At 40.8% G+C, this 12,500-nt stretch overlaps 1 protein-coding gene and 1 long non-coding RNA gene across 2 annotated transcripts in view; one reads left to right on the forward strand and one right to left on the reverse strand.

Annotated features, from left to right (window-relative positions):
• The window catches only part of LOC122800905 (putative serine protease K12H4.7), a gene marked incomplete in the record, with an annotated part of 685,243 nt that overhangs the window by 436,721 nt on the left and 236,022 nt on the right, over window positions 1-12,500 (forward strand).
• The window catches only part of LOC122800906, a 51,578-nt gene that overhangs the window by 1,889 nt on the left and 37,189 nt on the right, over window positions 1-12,500 (reverse strand). Inside the window, exons 2-4 of the long non-coding RNA XR_006364657.1 lie at window positions 4,913-5,003; window positions 4,122-4,127; window positions 2,148-2,149 (exon numbers count right to left, since the gene is read on the reverse strand). This is a non-coding gene — a long non-coding RNA (uncharacterized LOC122800906). The remainder of the gene's footprint in view (window positions 1-2,147; window positions 2,150-4,121; window positions 4,128-4,912; window positions 5,004-12,500) is intronic.

A 12,500-nucleotide genomic window follows, 5' to 3' on the forward strand; every position in this document is an offset into this window, starting at 1 on the left:
GGTAGTTTGTTCCAGAGTATGGGAAGTCTCTGGGACAGGAATCTATCCTTCCAGCATGTTTTGTTTATTGTGGTGACAAGGTTTAGGTCCCAAGAGCATGTAGCTCAGAGGGATTGGGATTTTAAGTGGAGCATGTCCAACAGCTCTGGGTTCGACATAGCTTTGTATCTTAGGTAGAGATCGCCTCGGAGTAATGTTGGAGTTTGAGACAGTCTGCGTAGGGCATCTGTGAGGCTGGTAATCCTCGGAGATATTTCTGTGGCCTTTCCAGTTTTTGTAAATGTCTTGTGAGGTACATACCAAAAGGGACGCTGTAGTCTAATGGGTCTAATGAGTGATAAGTAGAGGAAAAATGACCTCTTTTCCTAGATGAGAAACCTTTTGTGATTAGGTGTGCCATGTAGAAACATTTCCTGACTACTGTGGTGATGTGATTATCAAAGGAGACTACTTTTCACCTGTGTCCCAAGGTCTCATCACACTTTCAGTGTTAAGTAGACTATCGCCTCTGTGGTAGTTCACGGGTAGTGTTTTTACCAAAAGGGATGACAATGCACTTTTTGGCATTGAGCTTGAGGCCATGGCTTTGACACCAGGCATCTCAGTGAGGCCCTTTTGTAGGATATCCACATTGTTAGGAGTTTTGATTATGGCTCCTAGTTTGCAGTCATCTACGAACTTTGTTAGCCCAAGACCTTCTGTATTAGCCTGTACTTCAGTTAGGTAGATACCAAACAGGAGAGGACCCAGGACTGAACCCTGTAGTACTCCACTTGCCACTGGTCTAAAGTTGGATTTAGAGTCTGTTGGATTTAGAGTCTGCTACTTTCACAGTGTGGGTTCTGTCAGTGAGCCAGTTGGCAACCCATCTTGTGACATCGGGATTTATACCTAGTTTAGTGAGTTTATCTATAATTCCAGAGTGAGGGATGGTGTAGAAAGCCTTGGTGAGATGTAGATAGGCGGTGTGAACCATCTTACCCTTATCTACGGCTTTGAGGACCCTTCAAAGAAGTCTATCAGGTTTAGGAGACATTATCTGCCTTTTACAAACCCAACTGGGTAGGGTCCAGAGTTTGGAGATTACCAATGTCATTGTTTATAAGTTCCATGATGATACGTTCCATAGCCTTGCAGACCAAGCTCGTCAGGCTGATGGGGCGGTAGTTCCCAGGGTACGTGGTGGCTCCCCCTTTGTGGAGTGGGTTAACTGTTGCTGTGCGCCATTCAGTGAGCACAAAGCCTGAGGTGAGGCTATGATTGAATATGGTACTTAGGTGGTGTGCCAGTTAGCTCCGTAGTTCGTGTAGAACGCAGCCTGGGATGTTGTCAGGTCCCGTGGATGCTGTGTTCTTGGCTTAGGAGAGTGTTTTTTTTACCTGTGCAGCCGTGATTACAGGAACTTTGCATTCTTCCAGTATAGAGATGGACCCTTTAGGGGGCGAGAGGGGTAAAGTTAGCACTGAACCTATCCGCAAGGATGTTGGCAATATCAGTTGGTTCTGTATATTTAGTGCCATTGTGCTGCAACTCAGAGCAGTTTTGAGTGTGTTGCCATTGAGATTCTTGACATTGCTATAGAATGTTCTGTGGCTGTCTTTAGAATCGGTGGCAATTTTGTTTTCGTAACTAGCTTTGGAGAATTTTAGGAGGGATCTCAGCTCCTTACTGAGACTTTACTCTTTTTGCAATAGTTTCTTTCTTCTGTTGTAGAGTTTATGGCAGGGGACCACCAGATTGGCTTCCTTTTTTTTTGGAGGATAGCATCTTGGTTCCGTTAGGGATTGCACGATCCATGCACTCGTGTAAGTGCTTATAAAGTGCATTTGTATAGGATTCGGTAGTTGTACCTCTATTGTCCGTCTATTGTCGTGAAGTCTGCCACTTCTGTCTTAAGTGTGAAGTTGGCTTTGGAGAAATGTTTTATGGTGGTGGTAGTTGAAATTGCCCATTATTAGGGTGTTAGGTTGTATTTTCCAGTGCATCAAGAAATGAGGAGTGGGAATCCTGGGGCATGGTGGGGGATCTGTAGCAAGTTACAATTTGGACAGCAGTCGGTCCAGAGTTAATTGCACTTGGATAACCTCTGATGCATTATGCTGAGCAACCAGTCTGGAGGTGTGGCTATCCTTAATGAATATGGTCACGGCTCCGCCTTTAGTGTTTCAGTCCAGGTTACATGGCTGAAAAGTGTGGTATGAATTACAGCCTGGTAATGCAGGGGTGCTTCTGGAGCCTAGAACCCGGTCTCTGTCACTGCACACATGTCGATGTTCTACATTTTAAGGAGTGCCTCGAGTAAGTGCATTTTGAGGTTTAGACTTCTAGCACACAGTAGCATTACCCTCAGATTTTGCTTGCTTGTACCGGTTACATAGATAAGGAAGAAAAAAAATAAAACCCTAATTAGACAAGCCTATCTGCAAGGTGTATACAATCTAGTCTTTAAGAAGGGATTCACAAGATTTATACTGCACATCAACCAGAAGTTTATAACAACTGTACTGAACAAGATCGAACTGACACTACTGAATAGAGAAAGGTGGTTATATTAGGAGTTAGTCAGGGTTAGTATAGGGACAGAGCCAGTGTGTGCCAAGATATTGTTTGAGGCCTTTATTGAAAAGATTTAGAGAGGGCTCCAGAGTAAGGTTAGCTGGGAGATAATTTCATGTTTTCCCAACGAAGTTGTCAAACAGGGAGTCTCCAGCTGAATTAGAAGCTTTGAGTTTGGACCAATAACTTGGAGAATCTAAGTGGTCTGGGATTATTATATGGTTTTATGATATTTGTAAGTGCGGGAACTCTGAACACCCTTCTGTGGTTCAAAAGATACTTGACCAATAGTCATCAGTCTGCAAAATGGAACTCTACCCTCTCTCTCCTTAATGGTCAGCACCACCAGTGTACCAAAAGGTTGTGTCCTAGGTCCCATACTCTAATATTCACATTATCACCATCCACACAACATATCTCCCGAATACAATATGCAGATGTCTCTCCACTCATACACATCTGACATGGCATCTCAAAAAAATTACTTGCGAAGCTGTACAGCCAATGAAACTTTTTTTTTTAAACTCTCACAACAAAACTGCTATCTTCTTAAATCCCTCTCTTGAGAAAAAGTAAATATTCTCTCATAATACAATAATTGAGGTCACTTCTCATAGCAAAGTATTAGGGACAATGATCTTAAATTTAACCTGCATATACAAAATTAGATTAAAAACTCAACTACAGATAATTTATAGACAAAATCTCCCACCAACACAACTAAAACTGCACTTACCACTACTTACCTCCTTCCCTCACTACTTTATGGCTCTCCCACTTTTACCAACCGCCAAGCATCACAAAAATTAAAACAATGTGGCCAACACCCCTTTCTGAACCCACCACTGTATTGCACTTGAGCCTAAATTTGTTAGAATGACAACAACTAATTATCCAGCATCCATCTGCCTGCACCATTCAGCACAACTAAGTTGCCAATTGGTCATTAAGATCCAATGACCCCCATCAAATTTGCTGGCCATGGTCTGTACTCATACCGTGCCGCTAAGGTCTGGAACTCCTTAACTGTATCCATCAGGTCAATACCCTCCCTTCCAATCCTGTAAAATCATTCTGAAAAACTTCCTAGGTACATACCTGGCTGGGTATGTTCTTGTTCAATTCCAGGATAAATTGCATCACTAAAAATATAAACAAGTACCTATACATACTTTACACCGCATTACTCTCCTTCACTCCTTCCTTATATCAATTTCCCTCGTCTGACTCTCTAATTATGAATTAACCCTACCTTTATTTTCTCCCCACTTCATATTGCAATTCCTGTTTGCATGTACTAATTTAACTTTGATTTCTCTATAAGCGGACTAAAAACTCTCTAAACATTCAGTCATGGTCATAAAAGTTTTACCCATTCTTAAACACGGTTTTCACATTATGTCCGATTTGGTACAATTTAAACTGTAGACGTTTTGGTATTTTTTTGAAGATTGTACAATTAAGTTTTTGTAGTCCCATATTTTCTCCACTTTTTGATGACTGTCATCACTGTGTTCTATGGTATAACCAATGCAGTACAAATTTTTTTGTACCCTTCTCCTGACTGATACCTTTCAACAATGAGATCCCTTTGATGCTTTGTAAGCGCTCTGCAAACCATGGCTTTTGCTGTAGCAGGCAACAGAGTAAATATCAGGAAAATCCTACTAGGATAGCTGAACTTTATTTGTGGTTAATCAGAGTCTAATTGTTGGCAGGTGTGTACCCAGGAAGACTGAATGCTGTAATTAAATCAAAAGATGCTTCAACAAAGTATTAGTTTAAGGGTGTGCACACTTATGCAACCAGCTTATTGTACATTATTTTTTTTATACCCCCACCCCAACTTCAGCCCCACCACCACATGGATTTCCAGTGTCCTAAACCAAAACTCAAATTTAATGCGGAGTTTATTCTCATCACTCTAGGAGCAGGCCATTTTAAGTTGTTTGGGAGAGTGTGGGGACAGGGGGTTGGTGTTCCTAAACAGTCTAGACTTAAGCCACTAAAACGGGGTTCCATTAATTCAAAAAGGAAGAGATGCAGAATTCTAAGCTTTACTTCAGTTTATCCCATCTTTCACACATCCTGATAAATTGTCTCCAAGGTTAAGTTTCACATGTACAGCTGGGTACAGACTCCTAATTAACTAATATGGCAACAGCAAAAGAACTACTACTGTTATTAACCAGACTGCATTAGCATAATCACTTGCCATCTGCTCAACCAGAAAGGGTTCAGAGTGGGATTTAACAGTTACTTTATAACATAAAAGGTTGTCAGAACAGGACGAAAATTAAAAAAATAAAATTATGCTTGTTCTGGTATACAGATTAGATGCCCAAGAGGTACTCACTTCAGTGGAAAACCTGTAAAAGGCTGATTAGGTGAATCTGTGCTCTGGTAGAATCCAAACTCTGTACAAGTCTGATATATCCACTGCCTTTCTGCAATAAAAATGACATGCTTTCATCAACAGTGCTACAATCAATATAATTGCATACTATACTAATTTCTCAAAGGAACCAAACTACAAATCCTAACACCAAGGGCTCATCACCTCAAAAGTGGATTCATTTACATAATCTGTATTGGATCAAAGGATATTATTCTTTACAAGGAATGATGAAACACAAACTAACCTCTCAAAAAAAAAAAAAAAAAAAAAAAAAAAAAAAAAAAAAAAAGCATTTCTCGATAAAATAGAAAATCTTATTCACCAAGTTTTAAGAGTTATTCAATATAACAGATTCTTGGAATACTGAATCCTAGTAAATGACAGAAACCAGAAATATCTGAACTTGGCCTTACAACAGCTCAACCCACAATTTATTGTGGTGGTTACTGAAAAGCAGTTAAAACAGGACTTCAACATTTATTTATTAGTGTTGTTTGGTAATGGGGGTTACTATCAGAGGCGGATTATGTTCAAATGGGGCCCTAAGCAGGGCAATGGACTACCCCATTACTTGTCTCTCCCAAAATTACATAAACTGCTTAAACTTGTCAGTGAGCATACTATTTTTTCTTTAATAATCACAGGATTTTATTTAATCTAAAACTTTCATATTTTACAGCACACACTGGCAGACATTTGCTGAGCAAAACAAAACCACACTGAAAGCAAACTTAACATGAGCAGCAGTAACCTGTTTCCCCCTGAAACTCACTTAATGAAAATGCATCTGGTAATCCATTAGACAAGGAACTTGAGATTCATAGTCAAATGACATAGTGAAGCAGTAATTAATGGCTAGGTGAGGTGTTCAGGAATTCAAAACACAAATTTGTAATGCCTTTGCCAACAGTGTAGGACAGTCCACTGCATGCAAGTTTCCATTTTCAAGGGCAGCCCAGGACCACTGTCTGGTGAGGTGACAAGAGTCTCACAGTAAATAAATGAATCAAACCATGCATTACTACAGAAGCAGCTCAGTAACAGCTCAGTTTTACTCATCTGAACCAAGTGCCAGACTGCTGTAGCCCAACAGTGCATTTCTCACGTGTGCCTGCAAAAAAACAGTCAAATTAAGTGTATTCATACATTCAAATTCCCACAATTGCTTGTCTGGTTAAGTGATTTGCTCAATGTCACACAGTTGGTAAATGAAAGACTTGCACACTGTACCCTTGCCATAGGAAGCAACTTAAGTCAGAGCTTTATTCCTCTGTGCTAACTGTCAGAGTTAACTAAATGCAGAAATCCTTTACAATCGGATCTTTTAGAGAAGACCAACAGTAATATGCAATAATGATTACACAATGGATACTGAAGAACGGACGACTGATCATCACTCCAAGTAGGCAAATGCTACGTAGTGTCTTGGAGGGCCATTTTAAGCCTAGCCATTTTCCCCTTGTGTGCTTGAATTAACCAATCCCATTTGGTTAGAGACTGGACTTGCCCATCTTGATCAATAGTTCTATATTATCCCATGCCATAAAGCAGACTCCAAAGAAATTTTCCTCAGGTAGGTGGCATATGTTGGGAGGTGTGATGGGGAAAAGGTAATTGGGAATGTATGTTCTGGGAGTGTAATGAGTTGGCAAGCTTTAAAAATTTCCTGTAGACTGTCAGAAATACTGGGTGAGGAAACTGGTGTAATTTTTGAGCTGTGATACAGAATCAGAATTTCCTAGATATAGTAAGCCCTTGTAAAGTTTAATTTTGGTGGCTGAGGTGTAAGGGAAGGCAGAAATGTAATGAGCTATGTATAATTGACAATGACTGCATAGATTATACGTGTTGTACAATGTTTACAGCTGAAAATGTCAGTATGGTTTGTTTTCATTAATATCAATGTATGATTGCCTAGGTCAATTTTATTTTTAAATTACCACCACCACAAGTAATACAAAGTGGTAGCAACTAGGGCTCACTGACAGATACTTATGGCCATAGCCCACAATATTCTTTTCCGATGACCATATGTGCATAAAGTGTACTAAAGATGACTTGCGCACAAATGTTATTCGTCAGGTATTGAAAAGAATGTAATGGGGTACTGGCAATACTTCAGTGGTGTCAAATATTGGGACACAGGTTCATAGATAGGTACTAGGCTATCGACCCTGGGGCCTATACAAGCCAGCCAAAAAGGTACCCTGGCTTTTGCCACCCAAGAAAATAATTTTCCTGTGCCACTGTCGAGCAGAGCCACAGAGGTGATCCCCAGGGTGAATTTCCTATTTGCCATCCAATCAAGATTTTTCTTGGTGTGCTAATGAGGAGCTTTGTTTGATAAAGACGGGTAGCTTATTCCAGAGTATGGGAATTCTCTGGGACATTAAGCCAAAGCTGCTTGGATGTATTTATGTACAACGGAGAAGCTGGTTCAGGAGGGTAAATATGGGCACTGTGTGATCACTTTGCACCACAAGTTGCACAGGTAAGCTATACACATCCACTAACACCAGCAGGATCACGCCATTAGATAACTAGGTGGTGGTCATTTTCCATTAAATCAGAGGATAGCAAGTGCTCTGCTAGGCATTTTTAGGATAGTAGGTTCTCACAAAAATACTGATGGTTACAGAGGTGCAACTTCATGCCAGACCTGCTGGCCTGTTCGTGGAAGCATTAAGGGATGCGGGTAAAGCATTAAAAGCTACCCTCTACCATCCACAGCCCAAAGGTTTGGTGGATAGATTTATCTGTACACTGAAGGCCATGTTGAGGGCACTGCAGATCAGTTTAAGTAGGAATGATACAAGTACATGACCCTTTCTCTTTGCATACAGGGAGCCGCCCCCAGAAATTCATATGGTTTCACCCTTTGAGCTGTTACATGGTCACAGTATGATATAGCCAGGGGTCCTAAGTCACTGACTGATTCCCCGGAAAACGTTTTATGGCGTATGCCCTAAATTTCAGGACTAGGCTTAGCGAGCTCAAAGATTGGCTAGAAGCACCTAAGCACAGGCAGAACAGCAGCAAAAGGTCTGGCATAACTGGAAGGCCAGAACATTCTGTTGGTCAGTAGGTACTGGGGCTTATTCTGGTCAGACAAACTGCAGGCAACTTGGAAGGGCCTTTCCCTATTGTGAAAGAGGTGAATGATGTTAGCAGGAAGCAGAAGCATACATTTTACAAAATTAACACGATAAAGCTGTACCATGGTGAAGAATCTTTGATACTCTAAATTCAGTGTGGTTGAAAAGGAATCAGAGGGAGAACTGGTACCAGATCATCTTGGTAGGGTGCAATCTGGCAGCCAAGTGGATAGGCTAACCTTAGCACAGAAGCTATATCCTACCCAGGGCTAAGGAAATATCTGCAGTACAAAAGGAGTCTGAGGTTATGTTTACTATTAAACCGGAGTGTAACCACCTGGAACACCATGTGGACACAAGACTCCAGCTGCTCATCTAACAAGCCCCTTTCAGGGTGCTCAGAAGAGTTAGGTAAAGCCTGGGAAAAGAACTACATGACATGTTAGAAATGTGGATAAAATCATGAGATAAACAATCCCAGAGAATCGCCAGTAGTGCTGAAAGATGGCAGCACCACAACTTTTGTGGACTACAGAAAGCTGAAAACAGACTCGGATACTTGTCCTTTATCTATGACAGATGAAGCCTTACAGCAGCTGGGAGTGGCCAAGTATCCAACTACTACTGACTTGACAACTGGTTACTAACAGGTAACCCTGGACATGCAGAGCCAGAGGGTTGTCCGCATTTACTCTCCTCTAAAAGGAAGAATACCCCAACTTTTTAGGCAAGTATGGGAGAGACATCAGTGTCAAGGTAGGTGTTGGCAAGATTAGGCCAGAGCATGCCTGCCAAGACTGTTGGCACAACCAGCTCTTGCAACCAAGAAGATAATGGCACATTCTTGGGGATAGCAGGATTTAATAATAAGGCTGGCCCCACTACAGTACAAAAGCTACTCCTCTTCCAGACCTTACCAGAAGGAATAGACCGGATAAGGCTGCATGGATTCCAGCTCATCAGCAGTGTTTCAAACACTTAAACAGGCTTGGAAACCAGTCCTTACTACAAACAATATGCTTCGAAACATGAGGCAGGTGTTGTACTTAGCCAGATTTCCTTCCAGGGAGGGCAATAACCTATTGTGTACTTAACCCAGACTTCAACCCAGGAAGGAATGCTATTCAGCCACTGAGGAGGTGTTTCAGCACAGTTTCACAAAAGCTTCAATTTTAAGTGTATGGTACAGAGTTTACAGTAGTCACATATCATAATCAAGTTACACCAATTGCTCTCAGGTTTACAGTCCAATGACAATTCAGTACAGGAATGACCTCAGTAATTCCAATGCAAATGGTTGGCCAAGAAAAGTAATGGGCAGTGTACCAGAAGTGTGCATCCTTACCCTCAAGCTCCATTTCTTGAGTGGTGTCTGTAAAAGTAGGCAGGATATGTCCTTGACAAAACTAAAATGTCAATGGCTTCAATGGAACAATATAATTAGACCCATAGGTTTTACCGGCCTCATTTGTAACACTATTGAGAGGATCATTAAGGAATTAATACACAAGGCACAGATATAGCCTGCAAATTCTTTCCCCAAGGCAGCTTACAGTTCTCTCAAGGGTAAATCCTCCCTGGTTAACCTGGTTGACTTCAAGATTTCTGAAGCAATGGAGAAGGGGAAAAAAATCAATACATGATCTATCAGTGGCAAGAGATCTGGGCACACAGGTTGACGCAACCTTAACTTCGATCACCACGTCTACATAATGGTAAGGGCATTTTTTGCTACTCATCTCATAAGTAAGGGCATTGCCTCCAGAGGGGGGGGGGGGAGGTTACAACTCCCCCTGTACTCTTCCCTCATCGGGCCAATAATAAAGTACAGTGCTTTCTTTGGTATGTTTCTTTCCAAACACCTTCAGCAATTGGAGACCACAAAGGCTCCTTACAAAGAAAATTCATGGTCAAAATCTGTCTTATACAAACAGAAATCATTGTCACTTTACTCTGTCATACAGACTGCTCAGAAGCGGCCCGTCTTGCATACGGACAGCTGACCCAACTTTAATGGAAAAGCTGCACATTCACAAGTCAAACTGCACATGGGTCACTCGCTCAAAGAATCTTAAACTGGTATGTGACCAACAGAACTTGCTCCACCTTTGGAACAAGCTTCCTACTCAAGTTAAACAAAGCCCCTCGATGGTCCTATTTTAAGTGGAATTTGTATGACTGGATGTGTAACTGGAAATTCACCCCAGGGGGTTCCAGCTGCATCCCACTTGGACAGGCACAGCAGGTGCTGATTTTAGTGTCTGCTTGATCTTGGGAACACAGGTTGAACTTGGCTAGGCTTGTAAGTGCCCTGGGGATGTTAGCCTTGTAACATCCTATGATCTAGAACTCAAAATCTTAATACTATCCTACACTCCAGTATTGATAAACTGTCCCACCCAACTCGCTGGATAGAAATCAACTCAAAAGCAGAACCCTGGAAATTAGGATGGGCAGCTCAACCTTCTCCCCCAAACCTGCCACTAGTGGTGCACCTCAGGTTTCAGCGTTTGGGCCACTCCTCTCTGGCACCTACTTAAGAGGTTAAAGCCAACTTAAAGGTCATGTAGCTGCCAATTTTGCAGATGAATTAAGCTGTATGAAAGAGTTTGATAGCACCAAGATCTTTCAGGAGGGGCCTTTCCTAAGCAGCTGGCATCATATCCATGGATTAAAGGTAAAGGTCTGATAAAATGTATAATAAACTCCTTTGGCGAGCATGATGTCCCATGTGGCCATCACATTCACACTACACCCTTGAAAAGTGATTTGGTAGTTAGGGACCTGGGAAAACATTTAGAACCTGCCCTTCAATCACATGCATCCATTACTGTAAGAAAGTACATTTTCACTGCTCAGCTTAATAAAGGTATGGTGTCTAGGTCCAGGAAAGTGATCATGCCACTATTTGGCACCAATTAGGCCAGTCATCAAGTATAATACCCCCTTCAATACATACCTGTTCACTTTACACAACTTGAAGGACCACAATGCTTTAACACCAAGAAAAAGGGCCTAAATCATACAAACTACAATGACCGTCTCAAAGCCTTTTTCCTATTCTCAGTACCATAGAGGCTACTGAGAGATCATCTCTGCTTCTTGTAAAGAGCCTTAGACCCTATTCCCTCTGATAAGCTCCACATCCACAAATTAAATGGAATAAATACCTACTAGAGAGATCTTAACCTCTTCTGCAAAGCAAACAGAATATCTATAGTTATGCATCATAGTGAATACCACTTCTTTGGAATAGTCTTCCTTTCCACATCAAGCAAAGTATTCCCCTTAAATTTAAGTTTAATATCCCCTTACATAGATTTCCTTTACAAAATAATTTGAACAAATGGACGAGACTAGAAATTCACCCCTGGTTTACCACCCTTGGCCCTTATGAATCATGGCAACAGTTAAATGTTCTGCCATACTTTGAGTTATTTGTATTTGAATCAAAAGGGTTACAAACTTCATGGAAATGCAGGACTACACAGATCAATAACCTAGCAAGTACAAAGAAGCTGATGCCAGGGGAGAAAAACTGATGTAAAAATCAGATTATGTACTTTCATTTCTTTACAGTAGTCAGTTATCCAAATGTTGATTGTCATTATCCGAACGCAGCCTTCCAAAGTTTTCATGCTGGCAAAATCAAAGTCTGAATATCTAAACATTATACATATTTGCTTGTGAGGGGGGTTTCAGCTTGTACTGCAATAACATACTATACTGTCTTGTACTCAAGGTATACTTGGTTTTATTTTTGTTTAATGTTAATCAAAAACATTTTTAGAAGTTTTTTTTTATTCATTTCAATTATGTTTTATATTCATTTTGATTATGGGAACTACCCTAGGTTCCAACTAGTTTGGAAAATAGACTGTACAAGTCACATTTAAGTTGTGAAATCTGGGCGAGAAAGTGCATTGTGGAACTGCTTTCCCAAGCTAACAGTTATGGGAGAAATTTTTTCTTCTTTTATGTAATATAGGGAAATATGTACAAAGTATTATGTTGTGATAACTGTGCATGGAATACAAGAGATGTTTCAGACTACAGAAACTGTATCTGTTATTGCAGAATACATAAAAGGCATAGTCAAGAAGCACTCTGATAAGAGTTGTAAAAGGGCCAAGTGCAAGTAGTTAACTGCAAGGTGCGACACTGTGCTTAAAACTCATCTGGTCTGTGTTAGTTCTGTGTATGACAAAAACTGAGGTAATTGCACCTATTCAGTCAGATCTGCACTGGACCTTGCTGTGTCAACATCTGTTCAAGTTCACTGTTATGCATGCTGCCTATATAGTCTGCAGATAACTAGGCTCAGTTGAGTCTCAGTATTCTTTCAGCAAGATTCAGTTAAATTGTTTATCTAGTATTAGAACATGTGGAAGAAAGATCCATCTGTACAATTAATTTTTCTGCTAATCTATGCACACATACATTATATATAC

The sequence above is a fragment of the Protopterus annectens genome, chromosome 4.part1, assembly GCF_019279795.1.
Source record: "Protopterus annectens isolate FY-2018-M chromosome 4.part1, PAN1.0, whole genome shotgun sequence".
In the NCBI taxonomy this organism is placed as follows: domain Eukaryota; kingdom Metazoa; phylum Chordata; order Ceratodontiformes; family Protopteridae; genus Protopterus; species Protopterus annectens.